This window comes from Globicephala melas, chromosome 7, assembly GCF_963455315.2.
Source record: "Globicephala melas chromosome 7, mGloMel1.2, whole genome shotgun sequence".
In the NCBI taxonomy this organism is placed as follows: domain Eukaryota; kingdom Metazoa; phylum Chordata; class Mammalia; order Artiodactyla; family Delphinidae; genus Globicephala; species Globicephala melas.
The window spans coordinates 9,741,740-9,762,280 of record NC_083320.1 but is presented as its reverse complement, the minus strand read 5'-3'; the positions used below and the strand labels follow the sequence as shown (position 1 = coordinate 9,762,280).

The window sequence follows — 20,541 nt, the reverse complement described above, 5'->3', positions numbered from 1 at the left end:
GTCCTAATATTGGATTGTGAATTGTGGTGACGGCTGCACAACGCTGTATATTTACTAAAAAGCACCGAATTGTACTCTTAAAATGCATGAAATTTATGATATGTAAATGGTACCTCAATAAGGGTTTAATTTTTAAAAATTTTAAATGTGCTTCTTGTGCAGCTGATTTATTTTGTTTTGTGTATGCGTGTCAGTATTCCTCAATTTAAAAAATCACACATACTCTTACTGTATAGCACAGGGAACCATAGTAAATATCTTGTAATGAACTATGATAGAAAAGAATCTGAAATATATATCTATAACTAAATCATTTTGCTGTACACCAGAAACTAACACAACATTGTAAATCAACTATACTTCAATTAAAATTTTTTTTAATTGTACAGACATATATACATGAATCTATAGGTCTGTGTGTCCAAGTAAGTGTTTAACAATACTTTGGTGAAACCTATTCTTTTAATATTTTAAGAGCAGTTTGAAAATTAAGTGAAGACTATTCAAGTTTTAGAAACAAATTTAAATAATTTTTCTCATATACAGTTCTTATTCCAATATTCTACTTCGCTTTTCTTATCTAGATTTAAATTTATGTTAACCATCTTCACACAGAACTCTCAGCAATATTGGTAATTTTTGTTGTTCAGGACACAGTGAATATATAAAACAAACAAAAATAGTTCCCAGACTTCATCTAAAGCATGACTCATAAACTGTCATAATCAACTTGATATTTTTCTGTACAGAAATAGAAAATTTTTTTAAAAATCCAATGTTATTCAACATCTTATAAACTTCTCTGTAGCTTTGACATTTTAAATATCACACTAAAAATGTACCACACAATCAGTTTTAATAACACTTGAATTCTCCAAAGAGTAGCCAAGAGTGGTATTTAACTCCATCCTTCATGAGATGTATTCCATTTCCCTCTGAATGAAAAGAACATAAACACATTTCACCCTATGACAAACTGAACAACCAAGGCAAGTCCTGACCTCTCTCATCTTCTACTACCTCACCCCAAAAACAGGGCTGAAATTATTTTCTTCATAAAGTCGTTGTGGGTTCTAAAATGACATATATCCAAATTCCTAGAACAGTTCCCCGGTCCAATGCTGAATGAATGAATGAATGAATGAAAGAAAAATGGTAATAATAAAAGCAACAGCTGACATCCACTAGGGGCTGAGATGCACCAGACAGTTCTAAGCCTTCACGTGCATTATTTCATTTAGCCCTGGGGTAACTGCATGATATTAGTAGCCCCATTTTACAGATGAGAGGATGATGACAGAGAAATGTGAGGTATCCTGTTCAAGTCTACTTAGCTAGTGGGTGGCAGAGCTAGGCTACAAGGCCCAAGCTCTTAATTCTCCACTATACTGCACAGAAGAGAAGTCAGTAACGCCCAATTAAGAAAACGTTATGATGTGTAAACATAACGAGGACTTGTGTTACTATTCTTTTTTTTTTGGGGGGGGGGGCTGTGCTGGGTCTTCGTTTCTGTGCGAGGGCTTTCTCTCGTTGCGGCAAGCGGGGGCCACTCTTCATCGCGGTGCGCAGGCCTCTCACTGTCGCGGCCTCTCTTGTCGCAGAGCACAGGCTCCAGACGCGCAGGCTCAGTAGTTGTGGCTCACGGGCTTAGTTGCTCCGCGGCATATGGGATCTTTCCGGACCAGGGCTCGTACCCATGTCCCCCGCATTAGCAGGCAGATTCTTAACCACTGCGCCACCAGGGAAGCCCCTGTGTTTCTATTCTGCTTGGATATTGGTGAAAGAAGAAATAAGAGACTTACCAATCAAGTCAAAATAAAGGAAAAATGAATTTTAGGAAAGTAATCACTCTACATTCACACTGATATACTCGGTTACAAATATTAATATGATCCACATAGAATACTCCAAGTTGAAAGAATGGTGGATAAAAAGGTGAGGAGATGTGAAGGATCATGACTCTGGGGAGAGCCAATATTTCAATGAGGCCAAGAGGAGATGGAAAGCAAGCATAAATGAGGGCACTGGCCAGAGGCCACATCATGAACATCTTACATGCCACACTAAGGAGATTGCACTTCATTCTAAGGTCACTGGACATCAACTATTTGCGTGGTTTTGATATGCTTAATTGCAAGCAACGTGGAGAGTGTATTAGTGGAGTCTGAGACTGGAAAGAGGAAACCAGGTGTTTACTAGAGTAACTGAAGTGAGAGGTCATAAGGACCAATTTGTAGCAACAGGGATAAAGAATGTGAGGCAGATTGGACAATTATTTTACAAGTAACATAACATTGTTAGTTCAGGGACCAATTGGATGGTAGAAGAACTGAAGAGAGGGCAGGGCCTAGGGACACAATGTAACAGGAGTCAAAAACTCAAATGCCAGCAGGAGTCCAGCAGACCATGTTGATGAAGGAAGCGGGCCAACTGTAAGGCAGTAGGGAGTGGCAGGGACTGTGGCAAACTGGAAAACTCATGGCCTTCCAAAGGGGGTGGCCACCACCCCCCTGCAGCCAACTGCTGCCATTGGAATGTGAGGCCAGTTACCAGATCTTCTAAATTTTCAAGAACTATCTGAAATCCAGATTCTTGTTTGAACCCTTACTATTTTAAAATGTTGATAAGTCACTTCTCTGGTAAATAAAACATATCTGAGGGCCCTGTTTATGTGGTTTCTCAGTGTGACTTAATGTTAAGCACGGGCTTTGGAGCCAAAAGGAACTGGGTTCAAAAACCATCTCTGCGCACTAAACTGTGGGACCGTGGGCAAGTACTCAATCACCCTCATCTGTTTCATGGAGTGGAGATAGTGATGCCTACAACATATGGCTTTTATGAAGCCTAAATGTAAAGATCTATGGCAAACATTTGGTACAGTGACTGGCAAATAGTCACTGTTTAATAAGCAGCAGCAATAATTGCAGTGTGATTCCCAGGTTTTCCAGATTAATGTTGGTGGTGTTGTTACCAATTGCAATGGAAAATACAGGAGGAGATTCCCAGGGGAGGCTTATGATTCCCAGGGGAGGAACAGACAGACAGATGGACAGGTGGATGGATAGACAAATGGATGGACAGATGGATGGATAAGTTTTAAGAAAGATAAGAGGAAAACCAGGAGAGGAAGGTGTCAGTGAAAACAATGGAAAAGAGAACATCAAAAAGGGAGTTGTCAAAAATGTCACCAAACTCTGCCTAGAAGCCAGGTGAGCTGGCCCAAGCTAGCCCGCTAGAAGACAAGAGACCTCATGAATCAAAACAAGCCAGTCCAGTGAGGCCACCCAAGACCAGATAGCCACCAAGCAATCTGGCCTGTGACCGGCTGAAATACAGCCCACATTGCCAACCCACAACAATCATGAGCTAAATAAATGATTGTTGTTTTTACCACGAAGTTTTGAGGTGGTTTGTTATGCAGCAAAAGCTAACTGATACAATGTAATAGGAGACACAGCATTACATCTAAATAGTAATGTGGGCGAGAAGGAAACTTTCGTTTTGCTCTGCTTTATGTAAAAGACTTGAAAGAGGAATTGATTATGTACTAGAAGAAACTTTAACTAAAGAAGGAATCAATAAATCCTTGTTGAATATCTAAAAGGTTCACTGCTGTTGAATCAGGAATCCTGCATTTTATTACTATTAAAATTTCCCTTTTCTTACCTTTTCAAGAAAGTAGAAAAACAAGATGAGATGCAAATAATATTTATATTTTCAGAGAATCCTAATATACCTCAGTATATACTGAAGAGAGAAGACACCTTTGACATATTATCCAGTCTAAAAATATATAATGTAATATAAAATGCCATTCTGTTATAAAGGATGATGACAAAGCAAAAATGAATTCAAGGTGTATCTCAATACACTTTATGGAGATGCATGTGATATAGGGTGATTATGGGATAATTTTCCTAGCTCACAAGATTATTAATGAACATTAGAAAGGGGATTCACAGATTAAATGCTGAGCCAATTTTCAAAATACTATTTGTTATGGACTAAATGTTTGTGTCCCCTCAAAATTAATATGTTGAAGTCCTACCCCAAAATGTGATGGCATTAGGAGGTGGGGTCTTTGGGGGGTAATTAGGATTAGATGAGGGTGGAACTCCCATGATGGAATTAGTGACCTTGTAAGAAGAAGACACACCAGAGCTTCCTCTTTCTGCCACTAAGGACACAGCAAGAAGGCAGCCAACTGCAAGTGAGGAAGAGAGCCCTCACTAGAACCTGACCATGCTGGCATCCTTATCTCAGACTTCCCAGCCTCCATAACTGTGACAAATAAATGTCTGTTGTTCAAGCCACCCAGTCAGTAGTATTTTTTTATGGAAGTTTGAGCTGACCAAGACACTGTTGCTTTGATCAGCAAATTCTCTATTTCCTTCTATCACCTAAGCAATTGTTATCCTCTTACTCATATAACATTGTTTTCTAAGTGACTCACATCTTCTTCAGCCACCTCTTAAACGACCTTCCTAAGAGAGAAAAGAACAAACTTTCATAACCCAAAGAATTCAGGGCCAGGAAACCAAAGCTTGAATCTTCTTACTAGTGTATGACCTTGAGCAAGGTACTTAATCACTTTGTGCTTTAATTCCCTTACCTAAAATATGGGGATGACCCCTGATGTGTAGGATCAAATAAAACTGTATGTGGAACTCAATAAATGTTGGATTCTCCTTCCTTTGAGCAGTGCTTCTGGGGAAATTCCAAGTTGCCTGTGTCCAGAGTTTGTGGTTAGGGAAACTGGAAAGAAGCTGGCCTGTCAGCCAATCTCTGGAACACAATCAAATTTCACATTTGCATGAATCCTTCATGGTGGAGTCCTGAGTACATCTAAGAGCGAGTGTCCTGGAATCAGAGGTGCTCAGGTACCTTTCTCTAAACACACACACAGTTATTGGGCCATCCGGTGAGGCTGATGCGTGGAGGTGGGGTCCTAGAGCAAACAGCTGAGGGAGGAGGGGACGAGCAGAAGCATCCGTGACAGCCTTTCTGTACAGGCTCAAAAGGACAGTCTGTTGAAACTGCTTATTAATGGCTAACACCTGTACATACCAGGCACTGTTCCAAGAGTTTCAACTATATTAACTCATTTAGTCCTGGCATCAGTTCTATGAGCTAAGTACTATCATTTCCTTTTCAGATGGAGAAACAGACACAGAGACAGATCAAGCAACTTGACCAAGGTTACACAGCTAGCAAACGGCAGCAATAGGATTTGAACCCAGGCAGTCTGACTCCCAAATACAAGCTCCAGACCATTACTCTTTGCTGTAATACTTGATATCTGGGCTGTAGTAAACTTAGCAGAATACCAGGATACAAAGTCAATATACAAAAAATAAATTATATTTCTACTCTCTAGTAGTAAGTGACCATAAATTTTTGAAAATTTAAACAGCACTTACCATATTATTAAAAAGCATAAAATACTTAGGAATAAATTTAACAATAGCTATGTAAGTCCTCTACACTGAAAACTACAAAACACTGCTTAGAGAAATTAAAAACACCCAATAAATGAAGAGCTATAACATATTCATGAATTAGAAGGCTCAATATTATTAAGATGCAAATTGATTCACTGCAATACCGATCAAAATCTCAGCTGGCTTCTTTTTGTACAAATTAACAAGGTGACTCTATAATTTATATCAACATGCAAGGGACCTAGAACACCCAAAACAATATAGAAAAAAAAAAAAAAGGACAGATTTGGAGAATTTACACTAGCTGACTTCAAAACTTAGTATAAGGCTATAGTAATCAAATCATGATTACTGGGGTGTCTACTGTTTGCAATTCAGTAAATCAAATTCTGATTGATAAACCATACCAGCACAATCAAGTAACTAGCTCTTGTATGTCTTAGCTTCCTCATTTGTTAAGAATGGAGATTACAGAATAGCTGTATATATCAAGTAGTTATAGTTGTGCTAGCAGAGAGAAAGAGAGGAATTGTGGTGCTAATAGTAACAGTAAATGTTGAATTCTTATTATATACCAGATACTACGTGAAGCAATTGGTATCTATCTTTTATTTATCACAACCACTGAATCAATTGGGGTCTACTACTATCCACTTTTACAGAAGAAGGCTTAGAGACTTTATATTAGGGAACTAGTCCCCCAGGGACACTCAGTAAGTGGGAAAAGCAATTTCAAAGTAAGATCGATCTGAAACCACATCTGTGCTCTTAAGCCCCATGTTAGGCTTCCTTGCATAAGAGTTTGCATAAAAGCACCTGAAAAGTTGAAGGTGCTATGCTAGCATAAGAAATTAGGGCCAGAATAGAGCCACTGGTGTCCTGAATTCTTAAATTTAAGGCAGCTTTAGAAAACGGAAATTACTTAGCAATGATGAATTTTGAATGCAATGCATTTGAAATGTCCTGAACCTGACTAGTTCTCAGTATTTCCAATATCACATGGAATATATTTTTAAAATACAAGGATAAAACTTGAATCCTAAGGAGTAAACATATCGCATACCACCTTACTTACCAACTCCTTATAAAATCAAAAGTCATCTTTAAAATCATCCAAATATAAAAAAAAAATCATCCAAATATCAAATTTAGAGCCATGATGCCAACCCATGCAAGCATGACCTTCCAATGTGTTGATCCAGGCCCGATGTTGACTCGTTTATGGTTCTTGCTACAGTGCATGCTACAGGGGCATTAATGTGTAATTTTTTGAAATTTTTAAAACTAGCTTGTAAACATGATACTGATCACAGAAAGCTTGAATATTGAGTGAATGTAGTTTCAAAAGTTAAACTGCAGCCCAGATAAGAAACGTTGTATATTCAATATCTAGATATATAAATATAAGTACCTTTGGAAGTGATCCCAAACTCAGATATAGTGGTATATGAATCCGATTTCTCTGTATAAAAATATGGAAGTTGATGACCCAAGGCTACGACAAAGCCTGGTATAAAATGCAGCTGTGCACTGAATTTTCAGGGTGCAGGGCAGTTCTGAGAGTGCTGGTAGGAAGATGTTTTACGCCACACGGTAGAAATGGCCTTGGATCATCTATAGCTGAGATTCAGCCAGAACATATGTCATCTTTCCAAGAAACATTCTAAAAATGAACCAAGATTCTCATTCACTCTATTTTCTCCTCTGCCTCTCCCTCCATCCTCTCTCTCTCAACACAGACACACATTACAGATAAACAGCTTTAAACTCCATCTCCAATAGTAGGAACTTTTCTGCATTTTCCTGTTCCTGAATAATGTTACAAGTCTAAAAGCAATTATTTTAGATAGCCTTTGGTAAAGTTTCTCTTTTTATTAGCATAACTCTTTAAGAACTTTGGTCAGTCGTTCAATAATCTCTTAAGGTAAATATTTCTGAGAATTCCTCTTGCAGAATATGCAAACCAAATTAGTTACGGTAGCAAAGGCAAGAGGGGTGAAAAACAAAATTTAACGTTCTTGGGATCAGCTATGTTCCTGGATACATTCAAACTCCAAAACATGAAGAACTCTATATAGGAGAACACGTGAAGTACAGCTTTGTGGAATATTGTAATATAAGTAATAAAAATAATAATAGTAATGTCTCTGAGCTAAAAGATTAGTAAATTACTGGATGCTAATGGACTAGTATATCTGGATTTACAATCCTACTTGAAGAATAGAAAATGAACAACTATTTGATAACGTTAACCTAAAGGTGCAGAGAGGATGCTGAAGATGGTGAGACTTCTTGTTTGGAATAGTTTATTTCAAACCATGCGAACCTCACATGATGGACATCAGGAAATATTGGAAGGAAAACACAGCAGCTCCAGAGAAAACCTCTATTTCAAACACAAGGAAGTAATTTCAAAGAGACTTGGGCTTCCCTGGTGGCGCAGTGGTTGAGAGTCTGCCTGCCGATGCAGGGGACATGGGTTCGTGCCCCGGTCCGGGAAGATCCCACATGCCGCGGAGCGGCTGGGCCCGTGAGCCATGGCCGCTGAGCCTGCGCTCCGCAGCGGGAGAGGCCACAACGGTGAGAGGCCCGCGTACCGCAAAAAAAAAAAAAAAAAAAGACTTAAAACAACCCATTGCAACAAGAAGAAAGTTTAGAAAAGGATGAAAGATTTAAGGATTAAATTGGAAAATAAAACAGAACTGCAAAAGAAATCTAAGCAATGAGAGGCTAATGAAAAAACTATGATTTAGCTAGTTGACTGCTGCTTCAAATTTTTTATTTGAACCAGTATTTATATGAATATGCCTGCTCAACGTTTATTATGTAAAGAAAAAAATCAACACCCTTGAAATATACACATTATGGAAATCAGATATTTAAGACCAAAAGAAAACATTTCCAGAAGATTTTAAATTACAAGACAATAAAGTCACTCTATGTAGAAAGCTACTGAGAGGTCAGAAGTTTCTGCAATATTAATAAGGGAAATATGGAATAAAGCATTCCTTCCATGAACCTGAACATTTCATCCGCACTGCCATAGTTACAATTCTTTCTCTCCTCACCTATTATAATAGTTTCCTGTGATGAGATTCCCTGTTCTATCTTACCCCTATGACCAATTCTCCAAATAGCAATGAGCATAATTTACTTAAAATGTAAATATTATCATGGCTTCCAATTGCTCTTAGATTAAAATTTGACCTCCCTCCCATAAGCATCAAGTCCTGCGGGCTAGGACTCAGCTGACCACTCTGGGCCCTCTCTCTCTAGGAGCCAGCCCACTGGCCTCCATTCAGTTCCCCAGAAGACAAGCTACTCCCCATGCAGAGCCTTGCAACATGGCCTGGACACTGCTGCTCCTAACTGCTTCACAACTGCCTCCTTTTGGTTCTCGGCTTCAACGTTAAGACAGACAGGACTTTTCTGATCACCCCATTCTAGGTATCCCTTTCTTATTGTGTAACACAGTGTCCTGCTCACTACTTTCATAGCACTTCCTTGAATTTGCAGTGACGTAGTTGTGGATTTCCTGTCGTCTGTCTCCCAGCCCACATGACCACGGACTTCCCGGGGAAGGAGCCATGCTAGCTCCTCTCAACCTTGAGCCCCAGCACCCAGCACAGCGGCCACGCTGGAAATATTTATGCAATACACGGACAAACGAATGGACACATTCTAACAGATTTATTACACACTAGGGTAATGAGTAAAACAGGATTGATAAATATGTTTTAGGTTTGGGGAGTTACAATGAGGAAATATGAAAAAGATGATTGGTCAATTGTTGTTTTAATGACAGAGGTATAAATGAATCATCACTGAATCAAGATGAAGGTAGACAATGTGGTTCATCTAAGGGGCTTGATGAGCTGCAAAGGGAAGCAAAGATAAAGAAGAGCTTTGACTCTCAAAAAACTCATTCTCTAACTGAAGAGACCAGAAGGGCACATTTAGGACGATGAAGGAACAACTTGAGGCCTTTTTTTTTGCTTTCTGCAAACATTTTACTGAACGATTCCAGTGTGGTGTGAGGTTGGAGGGACCGGCCCAGGCTGTCAACATGGGATCAGTGTGTGCAGCACAGGCTCTAGAGTGGCAGTGATTCCAAAGAAAGATGGCTTATTACCGGGGTGGGGCAGGCCAGGAAAACCTCGTGGGAGAGCTGGCTTTTGTGCTGGGCTTCAAAGAAAAGCCCAAGATTTGGCTGCGCAGAGAAGGACGAGGAATGATATTAGAATCAGAGAAGACGTTCTGGCTGATGTTTATGGAAAACTTAATTGGAACCACATTTGTTCTGGTTCTAAGAAAGCAGACAGTTATGTAAGATAAGGAGGAAAAAGGGGGAATATCTAGGAAAAGCAGTTACTTTTGTAAAGTAAAAGGCCCAAGGCGATTACATATAAAATGTGTCTTTTAATTTTTAAGAAAAGCCATTTGAGAGAGTAAAAACCACTTGAAGGACTTTCTCTTTAGGAGACTAGAAAGACAAATTTAGATCTAAGACAGGAAAATGAAAAATAACTAGGAAATAGAGGAATGTTAAATCAACTTTTCCCCAGTTCAGTCTAAATAGAGAGAAGGCAGAAGAGATGAAAATTATTTAAAGTAGATGAATTATATGAGCAAAAATAATTGGCTATTAACAATGGAAATTTAGAGGTTTAGTCAGAAGGTTCTGCGATTTCATTTGGGCATTCATTCATCTAACCTGTACTAATTGAGACCAACCATGTACCAGGCACTGCTCAAGACCTTATATTCTGGTGAGAAAAACAAATAGAAAGATAAGTAAATATATATCATTAGCTAGTGCTACATGGTACTGAAGCAGGTAAGGGGCAGAGAATAACGGGGGTCATCTTAAATAGTGTAGTTAGGGAGATCTAAATGACCAGAGGGCATGAGCCACATTCAAGCCGGAGGAAGGGTTCCAGCAGGTGCAAATGCCCAAGGAGCAAGTTGTGTCCAGAGGGGAATGGCGCCCCTTGCAGGACAATTCTCAAGTAATTGGTGTGTTTTAAGAACAACAAGCCACCGGCAAAGAGTAGCAAGAAATGATGCTGGAGAGGCAACCAGGGATGTGTGGGCCCTGGACCACATTTTTTTTTTTTTTTTTTGCGGTACGCGGGCCTCTCACCGTTGTGGCCTCTCCTGTTGCGGAGCACAGGCTCCGGACACGCAGGCTCAGCGGCCAAGGCTCATGGGCCCAGCCGCTCCGCGGCATGTGGGATCCTCCCAGACTGGGGCACAAACCCATGTCCCCTGCATCGGCAGGCGGACTCTCAACCGCTGCGCCACCAGGGAAGCCCTGGACCACATTTTCGATGGCAGATCACCAAGGTTTGAGAGACGGGGAGTGAAAACATGGGCTTTCCATTTGAGAAGGATTACTTTGGCTGTTGTGTGGAGAATAGACTGCAGGAGACAAGAATGAATCAGAAAGAGAAGCCAGGAAGCTTTCAAGGAGTCCAGACAGAGCTGGAACCTGGAAGAACCCAAGAGGCTGGAATCTTGGGCAAATGATGTAACCATTCTCTCTGACATGAAAAACAGGAACATTTCCCTGTGAGAGAGTCAGAGGATTGCCTTCCACATGTAAGAAGGATCTTGATGTCTCAACTCATGGAAATTCTAAGTCTGGAGAAAAATTAAAAAAGAAAAAAAAAGATAGGAACTAAGAAATGGGATGTGCAAGGGAGACACAGGTCCTGAATACCCACCATATATTACCCAGCAAGTCCATGAGACAGGCATTATGTTTTATATAGTATGAAACTGAGACCCAGAAGGGTTAAGTAACTTGACCAAAGCCATCTGGTAAGTGACAGAATTGAAATTCAACACAAGTCTGTCCCTCTCCAAGGACTTAACGAATTTTTAGCCTCAGTTTCTTCATCTGCTTTTTTTAAAAATAACACTCATTTTCATGAATTTTAAATGGGCTGATGTGTAGAAACGCCTAGTTTCCACTTCCACACAAAGAAAATCAAAGGGGTGCTAGGCCCTGTTGCTAGGTTTGCCAATGTCGAGACCATACCAGGCATAGGGCCATTATCCCCTTTCTCGTGGATGTCAAGGCTGCTGTTGGCAAAGAAGGCTTTACAGAAACTTTCTGGGCCGCTCCGAGTAATTAATCCCTGAGGGAACTCTGCAACTCTGCTCTTCAAGCGAGTGGCTCTCAACCCCGGCTGCACTGGAACCACCTGGAGAGTTTTTAAAAATTCAGTGCCTGGTTTCCACCTCTGGAGCGACTAACTTAATTGGCCTGAGGTGTGGCCTGCCGTCAGGATTTTTTAAGGAGGATCCACCTTTCCTTTACACAGTTTTTTTCTCTGCTGGTAGCCACAGTGTTTCTTTCTATTTGGTCCTGAGGAGGGAAATGCATACACTATTAAGAAGTTTCATAACTATCTTTTTCTCCCAACCAAGACAGATTTAATCTTTGCATGTGGTATGACAGCACTCTACTGCTACAGTATTTATTTACTACTTTTAACCCCCCAAATTCCATTATCATTTATTTTGACAACTGTGCACCGATTTTCCTCTTTTCTTAAACCAACACGCCTCTTTCCTCAGTCCTTATACTTCGGATGAAATGGACCCCAAATGCCAGCTCCAAGGGTGACTTTGTGTCTAAAGCCTGGCTCACCAAAGTATTCCATACCATGGCCGCATTGGTTCAGGGCTGGGCAAATGTCTCAATTCAAAACAATCCAAGTCAGCCTCACGGCTTTTGATTTATTGGGAGAAGACAAACTCTGCTCCAGCCATTCTGACAATGGATCCAACACAGGAAAGGAGAGATAAGATTGTTGGAGAGACAAAAACTCAGGCTTGATGATACTGAGCCCCTGGATCAACCCATCTTGAGTTCATCCTGCATATTTGTTACATGAGCCAACGCACTCTCTCTTTTTTTTTCACTAGCCTATTTGAATTGGATTGTTTGTTACTTTAAAATCAAGATTTTTAAAGGATACAGAGATGCTCTAAAAATTATCTTGTATGGAAAACAAAAGGCTATCACCTAACCTAGCCAATCCTCCTAATAAACATATAATAATAATTAAAAAACATAAATGTATGATAAGAATAAGAGGAAAATGGCTTCCCTGGTGGCACAGTGGTTGAGAGTCCACCTGCCGATGCAGGGGACATGGGTTCCTGCCCTGGTCCAGGAAGATAGCAGCTGGGCCCGTGAGCCATGGCCGCTGAGCCTGCGTGTCCGGAGCCTGTGCTCCGCAATGGGAGAGGCCACAACAGTGAGAGGCCCGCGTACCGCAAAAAAAAAAAAAGAATAAGGGGAATGAAAGACAGACACAGAGGAACAGCTGTGGTCTGAAGAAATGGGGTAGAACAAGAAAAGCTTTCACGAGCATATTTAGGAGATAGATATAATTGGATTCTTTTAGAATTCTCAAAGACTGCAAATAAAAGATAAGCATCGTTCAGGTGTTTTCTAATTGATTGGTATTTCTTCAACTGAGTCTCATCTCTGCACCTGGACCACAAGGTTTCTGGCTTTCTAAAAGTTAAATACAACTTTGTAAGCCCTTTAAACAAGTAGTTCTAGTTCTAGTTCTAGAATTTTGTCCCACAGAACTAGATGAACAAATGCATAAAAAACACGTGTATGAAAAGTTCTCTGCGGCAGATAGCAAAAAGCAAAAAATCAAAAATGAATAAATGTCTCTTTGGCAGACTCCACTTCCTCAGTGATTCTTAGAAGCTGACGTTCCTCATTCTGTCCCGGCCCCTCTTCTCTTCCCCTCCGTGTTCTTTCCTGGGGGGTCTCACACATGCCTGTGGCTGGAATTAAGACCTATAAGCAGAAACCCCCTGAACTGACCTTTCCAGCCTGGTTCTCTCCCCCATGCTCAGGTTCATTTTTCATTTGACAATTTCACAATTCCCTCTGACTTTTCCATGGGCTTCTTGTGCTCATGTCTTATCCTTCCCTCTCAAAGCTGCTCACTACCCAAGAGCACCCCCATACAAGAAGGTGCCTGCACCTTCTGAAAGCTGGCTTGCTCTGCCTGGCCCCACTCCTCCTCTCACAGCCAATCTGCCATGTCCGTCTGTCTCCATGGTACCACTCTAACTCATTCCACTATGCAGTTCACCTAAATTACAAGAGATTCCTAACAGGTTTCTCTGATTCTCGAACTCCTCTGGTCCCTTCTTCTCACTTCAGCCACAGTAATCCCTCCCGAATGTTAAAGTTCTGCCCTTCCCGGGCTAAGACTATTCCTGAAGTTACTCTCAGGTGACGCCCAATCACGTTATCATGGTGTTTAAAGGCCCACCTGAGCTGGCTCCTACAATGTCTCCAGCCTTTACTGTCCTTCCATCACATTCTGTGTCACAGCTCTGCAGAATGTCTTTTTGTTCCTCAAACATGCCACCCTCTCCCCCGCCTCATGCTGTTGGTTCTCTCTTCCCAGGAGGATCTTTCCTCTGCCCGCAGCCCTCACTGATTCACCTTGCTGTTGCTTCTCCTTCGGGTCTTGGTTGAAACATCAGCATCCTTGGAACACTTCCTGACTTTCCTCCCAGGCCCCAGTCTCAGTGAGGCTTCCCTCTTCTCAACCACCCAATCACCCCAACACAGCTCCATCAGAGCCTTGGTCATATCTTCACACCCGCTATTCCGTAAGCACCAAGAGCTAAAGCCCTACCTGTCTTATTCACTCCCGGAGCCCTTGTGATTAGCTGCCACAAGACAGGTAATCAATAAATGGCATGTGAATGATTAAGTCTTTTAAGTACATAATGCCACATTCGTATGATGGAATAAAACACAGCCATTAATAACCACCCTTTAGAAAAGTAATTAACAGTACAAGATTATTTGAAACACAGTGTTCACTTTCAGAAAATCATGACAAAAGAGAATGCACAGCAAGATCCAATTTCAGTTTTCTAAAACGTGTGTTAAAAAGATTTCAAAGATGTTCACCTAAAACTTAAAATGATCTCTTTTAAGGATAGAATTGTAGGGGTTTTTTTTCTTTGAGCTTATCTGAGCATAGATTCCTTTGATAATCAAGAAAAAATGATAAAAATTATGTAAAAATGTTATATAAAGTCCTGGGCTGTAACAGAAAAGAGAGTCATAGTTGAACGCAGTGACAATGACCAGTGGTGAGTAGATCATCCCATGGGAAGGCCCTGGATCATAGTGACCAGAAGTATTGCTAAGTGTAGAATAGTTAGGAGTTGAAAATGAGGAACGGACTCTAAAAATGGCAAATTCTTCATAGAAATTACAATAAAATATAATTGGGTCAATTTAAAAGAACATTTAGGTTGAGTCCATGACCTGGCTATTGTAATTAGTGCTGCAATGAACGCCGGGGTGCATGTGTCTTTTTGACTTATGGCTTTCTCTGGGTATATGCCCAGTAGTGGGATTGCTGGGTCATATGGTAATTCTATTTTTAGTTTTTTAAGGAAGTTCCATACTGTTCTCAATAGTGGCTGAACTTAAATGTCCATCGACAGATGAATGAATAAAGATGTGGGGTGTGTGTGTGTGTGTGTGTGTGTGTGTGTGTGTGTGTATACACAATGGAATATTACTCAGTCATAAAAAGGAATGAAACTGGGTCATTTGTACAGACCTCGATGGACCTAGAAACTGTCATACAGAGTGCAGTAAGTCAGAAAGAGAAAAACAAGTATCGTATATTAATGCATATATGTGGAATCTAGGAAAATGGTACAGATGAACCGGTTTGCAAGGCAGAAATAGAGGCAAAGATGTAGAGAACAAACGTATGGACACCACAGGGGGAAGCGGGGGGAGGATGAATTCGGAGATTGACATATATACACTAATACGTAAAAAATAGATAATTAATAAGAACCTGCTGTCTAGCACAGGGAACTCTACTTCACTGTACAGCAGAAACTAACACAACACTGCAAAACAACTACACCCCAACAAAAATAAGAATAAAAAAATAAAAGAAGAACAGTGAGAAAATACCTGCAGAAAGGGGTTATATTAAGAAGGAGAAGCCTAAGTATCTATCTTCAGCTGCCTTTTCTCAATAGAATATTAGGTCACATGAAATGAGAACTAGATTGGAAAAACAGAGTCGAAGAAAAGTTTACTGAATCAAAAATAGAATATGATAAAGTCATAAACAAGCATCCTTTTACTTTCCCAGCTTTATTTGTTCAATTTCTCTCAGGCCTCGGTCTCTCTGTCAGTCCCACTTTAATATGCTGTAGGAGTCAGAGCCTAGATCTGAATAGTTCAGAATCAGACCCTGGACTGCATCGTGTGGTATTTTGGTCCAAGTTAGACAAAAATTTCACTCTAGCCTCCTCCGACTATTATGGTGTAGAGTTGGGGAATGTATAAGGAGATAAAATCTGCTGCAAGAAAAAATAAAAACTCCATTTATTTCTAGGGTATTTGTGTTTCTATTGCAAAGCATCTTTGTTGCTTTTAAGAACAATTATATGGACATTCTGCTTCTGATATGGAAAAGTAAGCTTTGAACAAACAGACTGTCCCACAAATAACTCTAAACTCCAGACCAAAAAACCCTACACCTACCTCATGACTCTGAAGGTGAACAAGAGCAGGCAAGTTTTGAAGAGGAGTCCAAATATGGAAGCAGCAAACAGCATGGGCTGAGTTCCATGTCTGGGGAGCCCACCCTGCAGGCATTCTCAGCTGGGACTATGGCCCAGGGAGACCAAGACACTAGCATCAAACCTGCTCTTTCTGTCCAAAGGAACCCCAGGAAGGAGCCCAGGACAGTCACCCCATGAGGAGTGAGGAGGTCCTGGGGAAGAAGAGAACCAGAGAAGGGGACCCCCAAAGTCTTTATCTGAACTCTTCTCGTGTCTCTGGGTGATCCCTAAACCATACACGAATGGAGCACTGAAAGGATGAGATCCAAACCCTCGCCTCACCGCTGCTATTAGTAAGTTTGCAATGAACCTGGTTACAGTAGTGAACACTGGTTAATCCATCTTGGCTACAGTTTCCTCCCACATAAAATGATACTGCTGCAACTGTTTCCAGCTATTTACTTACTCATGCATTCAACATGGCTCACAGGTACTCTAGTGCTAGGTGCTCCATGGATACAGAAGAAGTTGAGCATCACTGCCTTGAGGGAGTCTACAGTCCCATGAGAAAATACAGACATGCACCCAAACAGCTCTCACACAAGGCAGAACCTGATCAGAGAAGGAGCTTGGTGCAGCAGAGAGAACACGGACTCCAGAACCAGACAAAGCCGAGCTTGTGCCTTGGGTCCACCAAGACCTAGAGCCTCGGGATCTGCCCTGCACAGCAGTTGTGGGGATTAAATAGTGGCATTCGTATTAATCACTCTCTGCTAGGCACTTTCTGTGCACTGTATACTCATTTAGTTCTTATAACAGCTCATTGGGTAGATATTAATACCACCCACCCTCTAGAAATGCAGAAAATAAGGTATAGGGAATTTCAGTTTACTTGCCCAAGGTCACCAAGTGCTAAGTGATCAAACAGATTCAAACTCAAGTCTGCTCGAGCCCCAGTTGTGAGCTGCTATGTTTTGTTGAATAATAACTTCAAGGGCCAAACACAGTGCTTAACACAGAGTAGGCACTCAACAAGTGGCCAATGTCATCACAACTGTTATTATTACTGCTGCTGCTGTGTGATTACAACGATTAGCCACAAGAGAGAAAGAGTTGAAGTTCAAGGCGTTTACCTGAAATAATGCTGAATAATCTTTATGGGCATGTCTAGACACACTCCTTAAGAAATCAGAATTTGTGGTGACCTGTTTAGGTATAGCCTACCTCTTTTTAAAAAGAAAAGCACCAAGTTATCATTATTTATTTCTTCATTCACTCATCACACTGTAACTTCCAACCGCCCTCTGCCACCACTAAACCGAGCATCAGAACAGTTCCCAGAGGGGAAGCAGAGATAAAAGTGAGGAACAGGACCCATCACTCACTAAAATGAGTACAGCTGGTCCCCACTGCTAATGCGAGAAGCAGACAAACAAAATTCCTCGCAGTGTTTTGAAATGATCTCAGAGAAACTGTGCTATGTGGAAAAAAGAAAAGAAAAAGAACAAAAAGGAAACATGAACTTAGCCATAAATCAAAACTTAATTGGCATGCACCAAACACAGAAATAAAATTTTACTCACACTTCGTAAGTCTTAATACCCTGCTTTGTGTCCAAAAGATGAAACTATATACCGCTTGGAACTCCAAGGATCTCAGCTGCTATGATTCCTAAATGAAGTGGTGATTTAGGGATAATGCCAAATTTTGAAAGAATAAGAACAGTATTTTATTTGGGGCTTTTATGAGGACATGTTGCACATTTCTTAAATAAATACACGCAGTTTTATATGATCCTAAGACAGTACTTTTACCAAATCCTACATACCAGGATACTGGAGAAAACAACCAAATCCCAGAACTATAGAACTCCTAAATCCTTACTGGGTAACATGCCAGTTTCTGAACAATACACATTATCTCAGAGATAATTTTTATGACATGCGTGGCTATTGCCTATAAATCCCTTTAAGATGAAAGGTATTACCCTGACATTTGAGTTGGACAAAAGAACTTATATGGCTAGATTTCTCAAGGCTATAAAATGTAGATAAACAAATATAGTTTGGATAAACCCTTGGAGCACGTTGCAATGGGATTTAACCTACAGGGCCTTCAGGCCAACATTAAGTTTTAGACTCAGGCCTTCCTTAGAGATTATGAAACTTTTCTCTACAAACATTGCTTGAAACAACAAGATGGATTTATTGATTCAGTAAGGGATTAGGAGCAGGGACACTTAAAGATAATAGAGTGAACCCTTTTACAACAAGGAAGCATGGCTGGAAGAGATAAAAAAGACATGGGGCTTCCCTGGTGGCGCAGTGGTTGGGAGTTCGCCTGCCGATGCAGGGGACATGGGTTTGTGCCCTGGTCCGGGAAGATCCCACAGGCCGCGGAGTGGCTGGGCCCGTGAGCCTGCGCGTCTGGAGCCTGTGCTCCGCAATGGGAGAGGCCACAACAGTGAGGGGTCCGCGTACCGCAAAAAAAAAAAAAAAAAAGACATGACCCACCCAAGGTGATAGGACTATATTCATCACCACCATCATCGTCATCGTTATCATCACCATCACCATCATCATCACACCTAACATTTGTTCAACACTTACTATTTGCCAAGCACAGTGCTAAGGGTTTTTAGGGTTTTTTCTGTTCTTCATATCAACTGATAAAGGGTATGCTACTATCGTTCTCCTTTTCTCAATGAGGAAAATGAGCCTCAGAGAAGCAAAAAGCTGTAAAAGAAGTGGGTCCAGACTTCAAACCCAAGCAGTGTGACCCAAAACACCCACATTCATAACCACTCCACTCTCCCACTTGTCATCAAGCCCAGACTCAGGTCTCCTGAGCTCCAGGCCACAGAAGGACACCAGCTGTCCACACTTGGCAACGGAGTTTCCAAGTTACAAGATCTGCATGTCTGTACAGATGGCCAACATGCACATGAAAAGATGTTCAACATCTCTAATTATTAGAGAAATGCAAATCAGAACTACAATGAGGTACCATCTCACACCAGTCAGAACGGCCATCGTTAAAAAGTCTACAAATAACAATTCTGGAAAGGGTGCAGAGAAAAGGGAACCCTCCTACACTGTTGGTGGGAATGTAAACTAGTGCAGCCACTATGGAAAAGAGTATGGAGGTTCCTCAAAAAATTAAAAATAGAGCTACCATATGATTCAGCAATCCCACTCCGGGGCATATATCCGGACAAAGCTATAATTCAAAAAGATACATGTACCCCTATGTTCAATGCAGCACTATTTAGTAGCCAAGACATGGAAACAACCTAAATGTCCATTGACAGATGAATGGGTTAACAAGATGTGGTACATATATACAATGGAATACTGCTCAGTCATAAAAAAAGAATGAAATAATGCCATTTGCGGCAACATGGATGGACCTAGAGATTATCATACTAAGTGAAATAAGTGAGAAAGAGAAAGACAAATAACATATGATATCACTCACATGTGGAATCTAAAATATGATACAAATGAATTTATCTACAAAACAGAAACAGACTCACAGACACAGAGAACAGACTTGTGGTTGCCAAGGGGGAGGGGGGTGGGGAAGGGATGGATTGAGAGTTTGTGATTAGCAGATGCAAACTAGTATATATAGAATGGATAAACAACAAGGTCCTACTGTGTAGCGTAGGGAACTATATTTGATATCCTGTTATAAACCATAATGGAAAATAATATGAAAAAGAATGTATGCGTATATATATATATGTATATATACATATATGTGTGTGTATGTATATATGAATAACTGAATCACTTTACTGTACAGCAGAAATTAACACACTGTAAATCAACTATACTTCATTAAAATTAAAAAAAAATTTTTTAAAGATCTGCATGTCTGACAGTGGATCCAACACTGCATTCTAAGAGTGAGAGGATTGAACGTGAGTCCTCAACCCGGTTGCAATACTTGCCGTCATAATTGCAATGCAACAGCAGTTCATCCAAATTATATTTATCTGTAATCCTAGCCAAGGGTGCCGCACCAGAAAACGTTTTTACATTCAAGGTTTTTAAGATACATGTGATCAAATGATATTTCCTCAAAATAGTCATGAAGCCCCCTATGCTCCCCTTGTCTCTGGTTACCAGATGCCTTCTCTAATAGGTGGATGCCAGGAAGGTCATTAGATTCTAAGAGACGTGCCAGCACGATGCAAATGGTCACACAGGCAGGGCCGACAGATGTGCTTTACTGCTGAATGTTTTTATCACCGCTGTTTTCTTTTTATTCTTTGTTCTACTTTGTTTTTCTAAGGAAAAAATTTTTCAATGAGATGCTGAAGCAAAGACGATGGCTAGACAGTAATACACAGATTTTACTTATTTGTGTATTCAAAAATGCTCATATATTTAAATATACATATTTAAATACCAATAAGCGGTGATGCTAAGTATTTATAACTAGTCCTCCTCAGAGTAAAAATGCATTTAGTTCAAAATTTAAGGACCTCAAAGTT

The 20,541-nt window shown here is 40.5% G+C and overlaps 1 protein-coding gene across 2 annotated transcripts in view; it reads right to left on the bottom strand.

Annotated features, from left to right (window-relative positions):
- The window catches only part of DNER (delta/notch like EGF repeat containing), a 326,508-nt gene that overhangs the window by 72,096 nt on the left and 233,871 nt on the right, over nt 1–20,541 (bottom strand). The gene's annotated exons all lie outside the window — the stretch shown is intronic.